Below are 15,297 nucleotides of genomic sequence, written 5' to 3'. Positions count from 1 at the left end.
TTCTCTAGCTCATTTTACAGATGAGGAACTGAAGCAAACAAGGTTAAATGACTTGCCCAAGATCATATAGCTAGAAAGTGTCTGAGGTCACATTTGAATTCAGGTATTTTTCATTCCAGGCCTGATATTCTATCCACTGAATCACCTAGATGCCCCAATTCATTTAGCAGCATTGATTCTGGAAGAAGTGGAGGGGATTTCTCTTCCAGGTCTTTAGAAATGTGGACCATTCTTCTCTTTTACAATAAAATAGCAATATTCTCATTCCACTGTCACTTTCCAAATCCATGCTCTTTAGAAACTTCCCAAAGGCCCATTGACTGAAATAAATGTTCCTACCAGGTGACACAACTCTTCTTTTTACTGATAAGCCCCCATTAATTATGTATCCGCATGACACAAACTATTTTTAACATGGTTAATCTCTAACTTAGTCGTGGATAGATGGAAATGAGATGGACAAAACAGGAACAAACAGTATAAAGTGTGAGGTCAAGCACATTTTTAACTTTTCCAAAGTTCTAGTGAATGTAGGGTTTACTGGGTTCACAGAGAAGGACAATTTCCTTAGACTAAACTTTTTAAGGTACATTCAAACAGTCTCTACAAAAATGCTGCACCCAATGGCAAATATTTATAGGATACAGTCAAGCATAAGCATTTTGTTTTCTCTTTTTTTTTTTTAGAAGTCCTACTTTATAAAAGGCAAAACTGAAGTTCCTAAATGAAAATTTACATCCCTACAGTGCTGCAGAAGTATGAGTGAAATCCATTTCATCCAATCTAGCTGCCATTTTTTTCTACCACACTAAACTGTATTTCTTTTTCTTATTTGTGTGCCAGCAGGAGCATACCCTGACCGTCTAACCCCAAACTTTCCTAGCTTCCTTGTGTGTGTTGTCTTTGTTCATTAAATTGCAAATTCCTTGAGGGTAGGAGCTGTCTTCCTTTTTCTTATTCTATCTCCATGGCTCAGTACAAGGTCTGGCACATAGTAGGTGTTTAATAAATGTTTACTAAATTGAATTGAAACTAGTGAACCATGAGCTGCTCAGTATAAGAGATGACTGATAAGGCTTTGAGGGCCAGGCCCCAGGGAAACTACTGTCAAAGGGAAAAGAGTCAGAGCTACTAGTAGGGGAACACATGGGAAAAAAGATTGAAATTATCAAAGATCTAATGAAGAAGATTTATGGAAATTCAGGGGTTTCATTGATCCTGGACAGGTTCTCTAAAGAGCTCTCTGTATTCTAAGAAACATGAATCTGTAAACCAATGGCCTTTTCTCAATTGTTATTTTCCTAGATCTTTCTGTAGCTTTTGACATTTTTGATCAGTCTCTCTTCTTTGATATTCCTTTCTCTCTAGGTTTTCAGGACATTACTTTTTCCTGGTTCTTCCTGTATGACAAGTTCTTCCCGTGTTCCTTTGTTGGATCACACCCTCTAAGCTTAAGTATTCCATTATGTTCTGTCCTGGGTCCTGTTCTCTTCTCTCTATTACTTAATTTTCTGACCTCATTTTGGTGAACTCCAGTGGATTTAATTATCATTTCTTTGCTGAGGATTCTCAAATCTACCTATCCTACTCCATCTTCTCTATTGACCCTCCAATCTCACATCTCCAGTGCCTTTCATATATCTCAAGCTAGATGTCCAGTAGCCATCTTAAACTAAACATGTCAAAAAGAGTACTCATTATCTTTCCCCCCAAAAATCCTGATATCCTGCCTTCCCTATTACTGTAGAGAGCAACACTATAATTCTAGTTCCGCAGGTTCACAACCTCAATAGTCAATAGTTAGTAAACAATTGTTAAGCAACCACTATGTGCTAGGCACTGTGCTAATTGTTAGAGATACAGATTTTAAAAAAAAAAAAAAGAATTTCTCCTCTCAAGAAACATACAGTCTAACGGTGGTAGTGGTGGTGGTAAAAGACAAAAAGAAGATGAAAAGTTAGGGAAAGAGATCTTCAAAGGAAGGAACATGGTGAAGAAGTCAGAGATAACCCAAGAGTAATGCAAACAGATGATAAATATGGAAAAATTCTGAGTTCTCTCCTTAAATGAAGGTTTTGGAGTTCATGGCTCCACCCATCAATCTGAAGGGTTAGAGGCAGTGATGAGGTAGAACACTAAGACTGATGGGATCTTGCAGGATTATGAGGTTTCTCAATATAAACTCCTTAGACAATGGTTAGTGATATCTCAGAGTAGTAACGACATATGGAAAGTGAGGAATTATTTTTGATTCCTCTCTGTCTCTGACCCTGCCCTATCAAAACTGTTGCTAAGATCTGTTTATTTCATTTTTTGACATATCGCTCCAATATTCCCCCTTTTCTGCTCTAGCAAGTGTAGACCATCATCACTGAATTATTGCAATAGTTTGCTGGTGAGTCTGCCTGCCTCACATCTCTCCCAACTCTTATCTATCCTCCAATCAGCCACCAAAATGATTTTCCTAAATTACAGGTCTGACTTTGTCACCACCCTGTTCAATAAACTCCAATGGCTCTATATTCACCTCCAGGTTCAAATACAAAACCTGCTGTTCAGTGTACAAAGCCCTTATATTATTTAGCTCCTGCCTGTGTTTCTGGTCTTCTTATACCATAATCCCCAACATATTATTCTTTAATCCAGTTAACAATGGCCTCTTTGCTATTCAAAATACAAGATACCCCATTTCTTGGCTTTGAAGATTTTCTCTAACTATCCCCCATGTTCTTTATTTTTAATTATCTATCCCCCATGTTCTTTATTTTTATTATCTTTTTCCTCAACTCCATGTACTTGTTTTCCCTGTTTTCTTTAAGTCCAAACTAAAATTTTACCTATAGGAAGCCTTTCCCAACTACTCTTAATTCTAGTGCCTTCTTTCTGTTCATTATTTCCAAATATCCTGGATATATCTGTTTTCATGTTGTCTCTTACATTAGATTATGAGTTCCTTGAGAGCAGAGACTTTTTGCCCTTTTTTGTAACCTCAGTGAGTGTACAGCTTAATCAGGGTTGACTGATTGTGAACCAGGATCAGAGGAGGGAAGCCTGAGATTGACTATTCATGTTCTTATGGTACCTGTGAACACTCAAGGGGAGGGAGGTAAGGATGAACTAAAGAGGCATTGTGTTGCCTATAAAGACCCATTGCCTCTTTACCTAGGATTCATTGCATCACCAGCCTTTCTCATTGTAGGGGTTTAGCCATGGCATCTTCCTCAGGCAATGATGGACAGAGGTTGCTTCTAAGGAGGACATTTCACCCCCATATTTGATGTCCCTAACACTGAAACTATGTACTCAGCCTGGAAACCTTCTGACTGCCCTGACGAGAGAGTTTGTGCTTTTCCCCCATATTATATATTGCATATTAGAACATCAATGAGCTCCCAGGAGCCAAAAATAAATATGTGTTGGGATTGGAAGCTCAATTCCGTGTGGACAGTCTCGGGCGGGTAAAGGTGGAGCTTCTAAATCTTAGAGCTCTCACGAGACCCTCCCAGGAAACGGCAGGGAATAGAGGTGAACCGAGCTATCTCAAGTAATTCCGCCTCTTCCCGTGAGAAACGTGATGGGAGAGAGATCTCCCCGCCCTCGAGATGGTCCCGGATCTGGGCACACTATTGTTATCTAACAGCACAGTATTGAGATGCAAACTGTGTGGCTGAAGGTTAAGTAGGATTGAGGAAGCCTGAAAGCTCTCTTAGCACGTGTGGAGCCAAGAGGACAGTAGGCTCCGCTCCTCTTCTTTCCTCTCTCCCCTCCCCCTCTCTCCCCGCTTGTACTTCTATTTCCAAGCCCTTAAGATCCTAGCCTCCTTAGGAAATCTCCCCCTCTTCCTCCTAAGGAAGACCCCCCTGCACTTGTAACTAGACCCCTGTAATAAAGCTCAACCCTTGTTCGACTCTGGAACGTCCTTTCTCTCGTATGTGCATCCGGTTTTGGCCAGCCGAAGACCTCGAGAGGTGAGGTAAGAAAGACTCGGGTAGCCCACACAGGCCTCTAGGCCTGGCAGATATGATATTGTATTTCTTCTCCTGGTAAAATATGTAAAGGGCTGATGAGATGCCTCTTAAAAGGACATATATCCCATCAGCCAGGCTGGCACTTCCATCTGACTCTTAGCCAGGAGCTTCGGAGAGCCATTCTGTTCTTGAGCTAACTAGGAAACCCACACTCATCAGTCCTGGACAGGCTTAAACACAGAAGTGTTGTTCAGAGTTACCTCATATTATCCATTTAAAGAGAGAAAAAACACTGCTGGCATCTGATGGACCATCCTTGTCTTTTCTCCTAGACTGTGAAAGCACCAGTGGTTTTCACCTTTGTGAGAATTGAGAGAACAGCCACTTTTCTCCTTTTGCTTATTGAGGGAACTTGCTTTTGGAAAATGAGAGTTGTGACAGACTCATATTATTTTATATATCACAGAACTTGCTGAGACTCAGCAGGGTCAGGATTTCCTAGTCTCAGATATGTGAATTTGTTTATATATATATATATATATATATATATATATATATATATATATATATATATATACACACACACACACACGTGTATATATACATATATGTGTGTATATACATATATGTACATTTATATTAATAAATGTATTTATTTATTACTGCATTTCAACATATGTCATGATGCTACACATTTTATTTTGAGCATTTCAAAACTTTCTAAGAATGGATTATGCTTAATCCATAAGCATTATCAGTGGCACAAAGGGATCAATGGCAGAAAAAAAATTAAGAACCTCTGATCTAGAGCATTTCTAGGGAAAGGGTCTAGAATTAGTTAAAATTAGTACACCTCATTTAAAGACCTGGTTCCACCATAGTAAGCCCTATAATCTTCGCCAAGAATCTTAGCTTCTTTGAGCTTCTGTTTCACGCCCCGTAAAATGGGGATATCACCTGCCCCCAAAGTTGTTTTGATGAAAAATTGAATAACATACGTTAGAAATGCTGTATAAATCATCATATACCTAATCTACCTTCAAATTATAATAGTAGTCTGTGTCTACTTAATGCTGAAGCAAATAACCTCTTCAATAAATTTAGTGAAATCATCAGACATGTTGTTTCTCTGTTATTGTATAAAACAACCAGTTAGTTTAAAGAATTTCTAATTGTGCCCTAGTGTTTTGGTCTGGACCTATGATTTAATTAAGTTTTTGGAGCTTCTAGGATCAGCAACTTATCTATAATTCAGAGTTGCCTGAGGCATTAAGATATTTAACTAGAATGTACCAGAGGTAAGACTTGAGTCCAGGGCTTTCTAATTCTAGTGCTGGACAGTTAGACATTGTCACCCTCTCTTATACCCATATGGATATGACATATATGCATACATATTTATATATCTATCTATACCTACATGTTACTACAATATATGGGGAACTTGATTCTTAACCAGAAATATGATTTCTTAAAAAAAACTCCATTTGAAAAACAAAATGGAGCTAATGTATTGAGCATAAAATACAGTCAATATATGAAGAAATTCTCTCCAAATCTCATATTTTCCATAAGTCTTATCTGAGGCTTCATCTACATGTGAAACTAGATTGGGCATTTCAGTCAGATAAGGAATTGTCAGTCCAGCCTATTCACACAATGATCTATTTATTTTTATCTTTTTGTTTGGGTAGGAGTTCTTTTCACTATTGGCTAACAGAAGAGATTTAGTATATATTCTTTTAATATATATTAATTTAACACATTGTTTTAAGGTTTGCAACATGTCATACATACATTATCTCATTTGATATATATTATTTTATATAGAGACATGAACATTTACTCCCTAACATCTTTCTTTGCCCTTGAGAATTTGGGACAGAAAATATCAGGCTCTCAGAGTTTTTAGATATCTCAAAAATTCATTAGTCCAATGAATATCTGACTAAAATTTCTCTCTGCAATATCCAGAAAAGTATTCATCCAGTTTTTCTTGAAGATATCCAGTTAGAGAGAACACTGAGTCTGTCGGAAAAGGCAGCATCTTACAATACACATGATATTGACAATTATATGCATTTGAAAAGTGAACCACAGATGGCTTGCTATCATTCTATTTGGGGCAATGACTGGAGTACACTGCTGTCTCAAAGCTCTTTCTTAACAGTGATTGAGGATATTTTCAGAAGACAGATAGGGTTACATGAGAGGAGCATCTAAACAACAAGATCAACTGAAAAGGTTGAATAACTCCAATTAATTTATGGAAATTTTTCTTGGAGACTTGCTAACATTTCGTCCACAGCTGGAACACTGCTATAGATATAATAGGAGTGCATTAGCTTTATTGTGTGTTTCATAAGGAACATAAGGAGGAAATCAGTGCTTGATGAGTGAAGAAGCCTTCTTATAGGAAAGAAATCTGATTTTTCAGTTTCTTGAGAAATAAGGACCAATAATGGAGGTTAGCATAAAAGAAAAATATTATTCCCCAAAAGCTCATCAAGGCTTCTAAAATCTTTGAGTGAAAAGAAGAATTTGCCCCAGGCTGTCAATAAAACCTAACAAGGGAAGAAGAGAGTCACAGTAGTGCCACATTGCAACAAATTCTGTCAAGCATCACCATGCAAATGTGTCTTAATTCAAAAGCAGAAAGTGAAAGTACACAGTCTCTCATTATTGAAAACTGTTCTATGATGGGACACATGAGGATACCATTTAGTTCTCCTTTCTCTTCAGCCTTTGCTCACATTGAGAATGGATTAAAAATAATAGCTAACATTTCTATAGTGCTTTAAGCTTTGCAAAACATTTTACATAGGTTTATAGATTGAATATCTATCTATCCGTCCATCCATCCATCCACCCACCTATCTATCTATCTATCTATCTATCTATCTATCTATCTATCTATCTATCTATCTATCTCCCTATTTATCTAACTCATTTGATCCTCACAAAAATCTTAGATACCATTTTAACAAATGAGGTCACTAAACCTGAGAGAAGTTAAGTGAAATGCAAGAGTAGCATTGTTAAGTAAGTATCTGAGGATAGATTTGAACCTACATATTCCAGATTCCAAGTCTAGGATGCTACAGACTGCTCCACCCAACTGCCTCTGATTAGCCATAGAGTGTTGTTCTTCTGTGTACAGTCTGACCTCTGACCAGTAGTCAGTCAATAAATGTTATGTACTTACTATGTGCCAGACACTGTACTAAATTCAGGCCATATGAATAATAAAAAGAAAGACAATCCCTTCCCTTGAAGAGCTTACACTCTAATGGAGAAAGACAACACATCAAAGGAAGCCAAGAGAGGTAGGGGAGGGAAGTATTCATTGGTGAGGAGATGATGGAGTCCAATCCAAAAGAGTAGGTAGGAAATGGTCAGAGGGGCAGAGGGATTCCTGAGAGTATTGAGCATACTAATGAGATAGGAACACCAAGACTATTCCAAACATGAAAGATGAAGAATTTGCCATGAAGGATAAAATTCCTGGGGACATGATGGAGAAGTGGAAAGGAGTGAATTTAGATAAGAATTTGACATCTAAAGATACTACCCAACCAGGCCTAATAAATCACTTTCAATATCTGCATAGGTACAAACCTATTATTATTTGGCTAGTGTTTCAGTTCCTGATCTCAGACTGTTCAAAATACTTCCTTTCTAGAAAATTAAATGAAGTTTGTGAAGCTCATCAGTTTTTAAATGGCTGCACTCTGTGTTCTAGTCTTCCTTTTGTGCTATGGAATAAACAGCCCATATGAACAGGCAGAGGAACCTTGACTGACTCATATAATGGTGAAAGCTAGTTCTTGTATTTTGTGAGGGAGGGATGGGGACTATAAATATGGTGACAAAAGTTTCTCCTTAATACTACTGCAATATCATTGGAATTCATTAATTTTACAACATGGAGAAGTAAATGAATATAGTAGACCAATATTCATTAAACTCAAAGTCCTCAAATTCTAGAACAAGGACTCAGGAAAAAATGATAGGAAAACTTGAAAGCAATGTGGGGAGAAGTTCAGATTTATGAATAGAGGGAATGCCATGACCAGATATGAGAGAGGGAAGATCACAGAAGATAAAATGAACATTTTTTTATGAAATAAAATTTGAAAGATTTTGTATAAATCTTTGTAGTTAAAAGCAGAAGGGAAATAATTAATTGGGGGAAAATCTTTTCAGCAAGTTGTTTTTTTAATAAGGATCTCATTTTGAAGCTACATGAGGAAATGATTTAAATTGATAATAAGAACCATTCCCCAAAATATAAATGGTCAAAGGATTTGAACAGAACTAAATATGCAGAATGAAATACATATGTTTGCACTCTCTCAAACACCCTACCTAACCTTACAGTTGTTCAATTTACTCACTTCCCATGATCTACTATATCTCACCTGAGCTACACAAAGAGATAGTCATACCCTTGATCTTTCCATCACTCACAAACATATCACTTCAACATTCATGAACTCTGAAATTCATTTATTTGATGAATTCCACCTCTACCTCTGCCTTGCAACCCCTAAACTTATCCTTTGTCTTTACCATGACCTCCAAAGCCCTCTACTCATTAGTTCTTTCTAGTACATTATTCCTACACTAACTAGCTCCACTGTACTCCCTTCCCCATCTTGATTCCTTGGTGATCCCCATCAACTCTACATTGTCCTCTTCCTTTGAGTCCCTTTTGCCTTTGAATATCTTGCCCTGTCATATCTCATCCCTGAATCATGCCCATAATCCACTGCCCTCACCCTTACTCACAACCTACTGAACTAAGCTAGGGGAGGGGGGAAATCACAAAATTGTGCCAAATGGGTTCACAACAAATTTATATTACATAATCTTAACTAGACCCTCATTGCAGCAAAGTAATGCTTTTACATCTCATAATCAAATCACTAAATCACTCCAGCTTTCACAAACCTTTTCATTCTTTCTTAAGTTTCCCATAGGTCCCTTCCTTTCACTGTTTTAGCTGAGAATCTGGTCTTATATTTCACTGGAGAATATTTGTTTCAGTCATTTCTCTTCCACAGTGTTTGAGGCAGAAGTTTATCATCACTGATATGTTAATATCTCTTATGTCTCTGGAATTGGAGCACTCTGAGTGATTCAAGCTTTTATTGAAGACACTGATAAGTGAAATGACATGAAGAATGATGTTGATTCATAAAGACCTTTCCACGATGGGATGGTAATAAAGACTCATGGGCCCCAAAGAGAGAGGTCTCTAAATCAGAGCAAACTAGTTGTTTTGTGACTGAATTTCTTCTCCTTTATCTTTACATACAGATACATGCTCACACAAATACACATGCACATATACTTGTCTCCTATTTTCTGGACACAAATATACATTTTTTCTTACTCCAACACAATTCTGTAAAGTGGGTAGAGTAGAAGAAGACCACAAGCAGTTCTGTCAGTCATTACTTTTATCTAACATACTGAGTTCCGTGTTGATCAAGCATTGTTAATGCACATGGAAAGCTCTTATTTGCCTCCCAAGTCCTGATTTGCTCCCTGCCATGCTAATTGTATGGAAAAATGGGCCAGCTTCAGCTGTCAGCTACTCATTAGGCATTCTGTTGACATCTATGGGTCTCATAAGGGAAGTTAACTAAAGGTACAGGCTGATCTGCTCTGAAATAACAAAATTAACTATTCATTCTGACCAGAATGACAAATCTTTCCTTAAAATAAGAAACAGGGCCAACATCCATTTATTCTAGGACAGTAGAGGGATTATTTATCCATGGGATATCTACATGCTGCCCAGAAAATGATAAACAGACATTCCACTAGGAAAAGACATGGGAATAATAATAACAAAAGTCACCATTCATTCTATACCTTCTGCTTCTCCTCCTGATACTGCTTAAGTCAATTTAATTCATTATCTCAGATGCTACAAATCATCAGAAGGCAAAGGATCTTTTATGTGGAATATGATAATTATGCCCTAGAAAATCTTGCATGACTATGATCAAGGCAACATACTAGATGATGATGATGATGATGATGATGATGATGATGATGATGATGATGATGATATAGAAAATTTATTGTGTTTACTACGTGCAAGGCTTATCTTAACTACAAGGAATACAAATGCAAGCAAAAAGAAAGGGAGCCCCTGTCCTCAAGAGCTTGTATTTCAGTGGGGAGAAGGTAATACATAAAAAGGAAAGTAAAAAGCAGGATAGGAAGAGGGGGAACGTCTAGAAGGAATATGGGGAGTTGTGAACTTGCCCAAGTTTGTAGTGAGTATTGCTGGTATGTGTTGTGGATGGTATAGAGGAAGGAAGGAAGAAAGGAGGGAAGGAAAGAAGGAAGGGAGGAAGGAAGGAAGGAAAAAAGGAAAGAAGGAAGGAAGGAAGGAAGGAAAGAAGGAAAGAAGGAAGGAAGGAAAAAAGAAGAGAAAGAGTCAGATCAGTTAAATGTTGAGTATACAAATTCAAGCAAACAAGACATTCTCTGCCCTCAAGAAGCTAAAATTTTAATAAAGAAAACCAGAATATGATGGGGAGCTCTGAAGTGGGGCAAAAGGATCCTTACATCAAAAAGGAGAGCTGGATCCAGAGCAGAGGCTTGACAAATGGAGTAAATGTCTGGTCAAGGAGGTAGAGAAGTAATAAATTAATAAATAAATAAATAAGTTGAGCTAGAAGTGAAATTATCATGGTATGGCCCCCTCATGAATTGTTGGTCCTGGCAAAGTACTCACCAAACAAAAGAACTGGATCCTGGGCACAGTTATCAGAAGGGAGGCAAAGCTAATAAAAAAAAAAAAAAAACCTGGTCCCTTCCCTCCAAGAGTTACAATCTATTATGGGGGTATAACAAACAGAAAACCAACAAAGGACATAGCAGATACATGGAGAATGGTCCAGTGGAAAGAACTGGATGAGGAGTCAGAAGATCCAGGTCCTAATCTCAGTCATATCACACAACTATATCACCTTGAAAAAGTCCATTAACTTCTCTGAGCTTCAATTTTTCTCACTTGTAAAATGGAATAATCATGTCATACCTGTTTACTTCCAAGGGTTATTATGTGAATTAAATGAAATAACATTTCTGAAAGAATTTGACAATTGGAAAAGATCATACAAAGCAAACTGTTGCTAAGGACATTCAGTGGTGCAGTGGATAGAGTGCTGGCCATGGAGTCAGGAAAAACTGAGTTCAAATGTGGCCTCAGAAACTTATTAGCTGTGTGACCCTGTGCAAGTCATTCAACTGCTTTTTGCCTCAGTTTCCTCATCTGTAAAGTGGGGGTAAAATTAGTATTTACTTCCTAGTGTTGTTGTAAGGATCAAAAGAGATAATAATTGTAAAGTGATTAGTACAGTACCTGGCATGTAGTGTGCTCTATACAAATGTTAGCTATCATCATCATCATTATCAATAGTAGTAGTTCCAAAAAGGATAAGTCATATGGACCTATGATTGTTTGTCTCTGAGCTGGTAGGGAAGGCTTCATGAAGGTGGGTCTAAAAGGATGAATAGGATTCAGATAGGTAGATGGGGAAAGCAAGGAGGCATTCTCTGTGGATAAAGGAGTAAGCAAAGGTAAACAGCTGGGAAAACTCAAGGTATATATAAGGGGTACTGAGTAGACATTTACTTGGAGTCAGGGTCTATGTAAGGGCATATAACATATAAGATTGGGAAGATGGGTTACAGTGAAGTCATAAAAATTCTTGACTATTAGGCTAAAGAGCTTGAAACATAGGCTGCAAACAACATCTCCCTTGCTTTATAACTAGAATCAAAATTCCATGGTCAACTGCTGGCTAAGCATTGGTTTATAGGCTACAGGAAGTATTTTCTTTCTTTTTCAAAAACTCACATAACAAAAGCACAGGCAGTACAAGTTCTGTGGCATGGAATTAATCAAATGTTCCTGGCAGAAATCACTTGCAAATCAACAAGCACATATAAGCTCTGACTAAGTGCCAGGCATTCTGATAGGGGCTGGGAATAAACTGACAAAAGTGAGATCACTATTGCCCTTGTCTTTGCACCTGGGTACTTTCCCACTCAATTCTGTTTTTAAATTTAACTGAATATGTCTAATCATCAAGTTAGGAGATGGAAAAGAATGTGTTTAACTAAGAAGGTCGCAAATTATAGTTTCAAGGCTCTGCAGGGTATTCCTGGGACTCTGCTTTCAAGTGTGCCACCTGAAATTTGGTCTATTTAGAATACTGAAACACAGCAACAAAGAAAAGCAATTAGCCTGTGCCTTGCATCTTAAAAATAGAAGGGGTGGGGAGGAGAGTAGCCCTAGTTGGCAGGCAGGATCTACTTTTATACAAGGCCTTCCATACTTCTCCCATTTTCCCTTAACATTAAATAAATCCTTTGAGGTAATTCAGAAATTATCTATTTTGAGGTTCCAGCAGGAAGGAGAAACTTACCTGTAACTGGTCATGTCAATTCAGTTCTCTATTTCATGTGGGTCTTCAAAGTTAATAGCTTCCCTCACGCCAATGATCTGACCCAGGGATATTTTGGTGACATGGTTCTATTATAGAGATGAGGTTTGCAAAGACTGGCACAGTGCCTTTTCCATAACTATAAGGAGAGGAAATAACAAAGCATCCTAAACTTTCCAGCTGCCTCATACCAAGCTGCAAACAATATATTTTCAAGGTGACAATTGCCTTAGAATTGCCATTCTGGGCAAAGGGCAAAACATTATTTGTGCACAATTTGTTAGCTATGAATTGTATCAAGGTATCTGGAAACAGTATGGAGTAGTGGGTGGGGAGATGGCCACAAAGAGAGGAAAGCCTGGATTCAGGTGGAGTCCTTAATACAGAATGCCTATGTGAGTATGCTGGACAAGTTACTTAATCTTGCTCTGCCTCAAGCAAGTCTCTAAGATACTAAATTGCAGATTTCAGAGGGAATTTTCTCACTAGTTGTATGATAAATTCACAGGTCTATTACAAAAAAACCCAACCTAACAATACGTCTATGTGGTAAATAACAAACCCATTTTGATTTCAATCCAATAGAAAGCAAAGTAGTTGTAGAAATTGGCTTTAGGATACTTTCTGGACCAGGAAGGGAGTTTAACGCCTATCTGATCTGCTTTGTCATTTTATAGATGAGGAAACAGACCTAAAGGTGTTCAATGGCTTGTCCAAAGTCACACAGGTAAGTGGTAGCACAGCAATCTCAGACTAGGTCTCGGGAGGCTACTTTCAGTGTACTTTCCACCACACTGGTCTGCCAACAAGACCCTCATACTCTACTATGTCCTAATCTCCCTACAACTACTGAAGATTGGTTGAGACATTGTTTTTATATTATATTGGCCCCTGACCACAGACTCCTGGGATTGCAAACTGAACTATTCATATAACCAGAATTTGCTTCCTGAACCCATTGCACCCAGTTCCTCTGGGACTTGATTTCTTAGCTTTACTTCCTTTAGTTTCATAGATTCTCTCCTTATTGGACCCTTGAACAGTCTTCAATTTTAGATGTCTTGGCTTCTATTCCTATTCTTACTCCTTGAATCTCCCTTATTGGGCATCATTTCTTAGTTACTCAATTTCCCTTGAGATATATTTCTAAGTATGACTTGTCTTCCAAAAAGATATCTTCTGAGAAATCCTATGATGGTGTGGTCACAGTTCTGTTCACTTTGGTCTACAATAGGTTAATAAAAATCTATGCCAACTCTTGGTAAATCAGGGACTGATATATTTTTTTTAATTATTTAGGCCTTTTGCTTGAATTATTGTTTCTTTCTGCTGTTCAGATAGAAGCTATTTCTCTTCTCATAAACCTTTGATGGAGGTGAGGAAAATAGGGTGTTGTGGTAGATGGAATACAAGAATACAGAGGGGAGGAAAAGTGGAAGTCAGATTAGTTGATTTTTCTACTAGTTAGGGGTTCAATGGAAAAGGTTCTTAGTTTTTTTGTGTATCATATATCCCTTTGGCAGTCTGTGGAAGTAGTAAGGTTATCTCATACAAATAATAAAATCAATTACATTAAAAGTTATCAAAATATTAGAAAAATAAATACACAGAAACCTGAAATATATCCAGGAAACCCTTTGTGAGTCCATAGACTCCAGATTAAGAACTTGTGCTCTAGAAGATCTGTGGAAAACCATTGTTATCATGGTTAAAAGGAGGTGGGGGGGAGTATATCAATGATTTCAATTATCTTTTTCTTTACCAGTTCTGTTATTATAGATCATTAGGAACTGACTGCAATATTTTTGCTTTCAATTTGTGGAACTGTATTCAAAGATTTCTAATTAGATTGTAAATGAATGAATTAGAGGAGAACATTATGAAGGATATAGTATGTACAATGCATTGTACTGAGTGCTGGGGATAAAAATAGAAAAGCAAGATAGTACTTGCTCCCTGGAAACTCACTTTCCAATGGAGGAGAAGGAGCAATACATATTAGAGGTTTGAGGTGAAAGCCTACAATCGAACTTGAAATGGCATATCACATGATAATTCATCTTCAGTGTCATTTCCATTAATTAAAAAAAAAAGCTTTTGTGATACTGAGCCACTAGGCAATGTCAAAGACTTCAATCTTTTTAAAATTAATTAATTTATTTTTAGTTTCAAAGGACACTTTCACAAGATTTTGAGTTCCAAATTTTCTCCCCATCTCTCCCCTCTGCCCACTCCAAGACACCATGCATTCTGATTACCACTTTCCCCAATCTGCCCTCCCTTCTGTAATACTCCTCCTTTCTCTTATACCTATCCCTTCTGTTTTCTTGTAGGGCAAGATATATTTTTATACCCAATTGCCTGTATATAATATTTCCCAGTTGCATGTAAAAATAATTTTTAACATTTGTTTTTAAAACTTTGAGCTCTAACTACTTTCCCTTCCTCCCTCCCCACCCATCCCCACTGAAACAATTCAATATAGGTTATACATGGGTGGTTATGCAAAACACTTCCCTAACAGTTATATTTTGAAAGACTAACTATATTTCCCTCCATCCTAGCCTGCCTCCCATTTATTCTATTCTCTCTTTTGATCCTATTCTTACTCAAAAACTTTTACTTCTAATTACACCCCACCTCCCATTTGCCCTCCCTTCTATCATTCCCCCAAACCCCACTTATTCCATTAACTCCTACTTTCCTGTAGTGTAAGATAGATTTTCATACCAAATATAATGTATATGTTATTCCCTCCTTAAGCCAAATGTGATGACAATAAAGTTCACTCTTTCCCTCTCACCTTTCCCTTCTTCCTCTCCATTGAAAAAGCTTTTTCTTGCCTCTTTTGTGTG

This window comes from Notamacropus eugenii, chromosome 5 (genome assembly GCF_028372415.1).
Source record: "Notamacropus eugenii isolate mMacEug1 chromosome 5, mMacEug1.pri_v2, whole genome shotgun sequence".
In the NCBI taxonomy this organism is placed as follows: Eukaryota; Metazoa; Chordata; class Mammalia; order Diprotodontia; family Macropodidae; genus Notamacropus; species Notamacropus eugenii.
The sequence above is the reverse complement of the archived record's forward strand: the minus strand, read 5'-3'. Positions refer to the sequence as shown.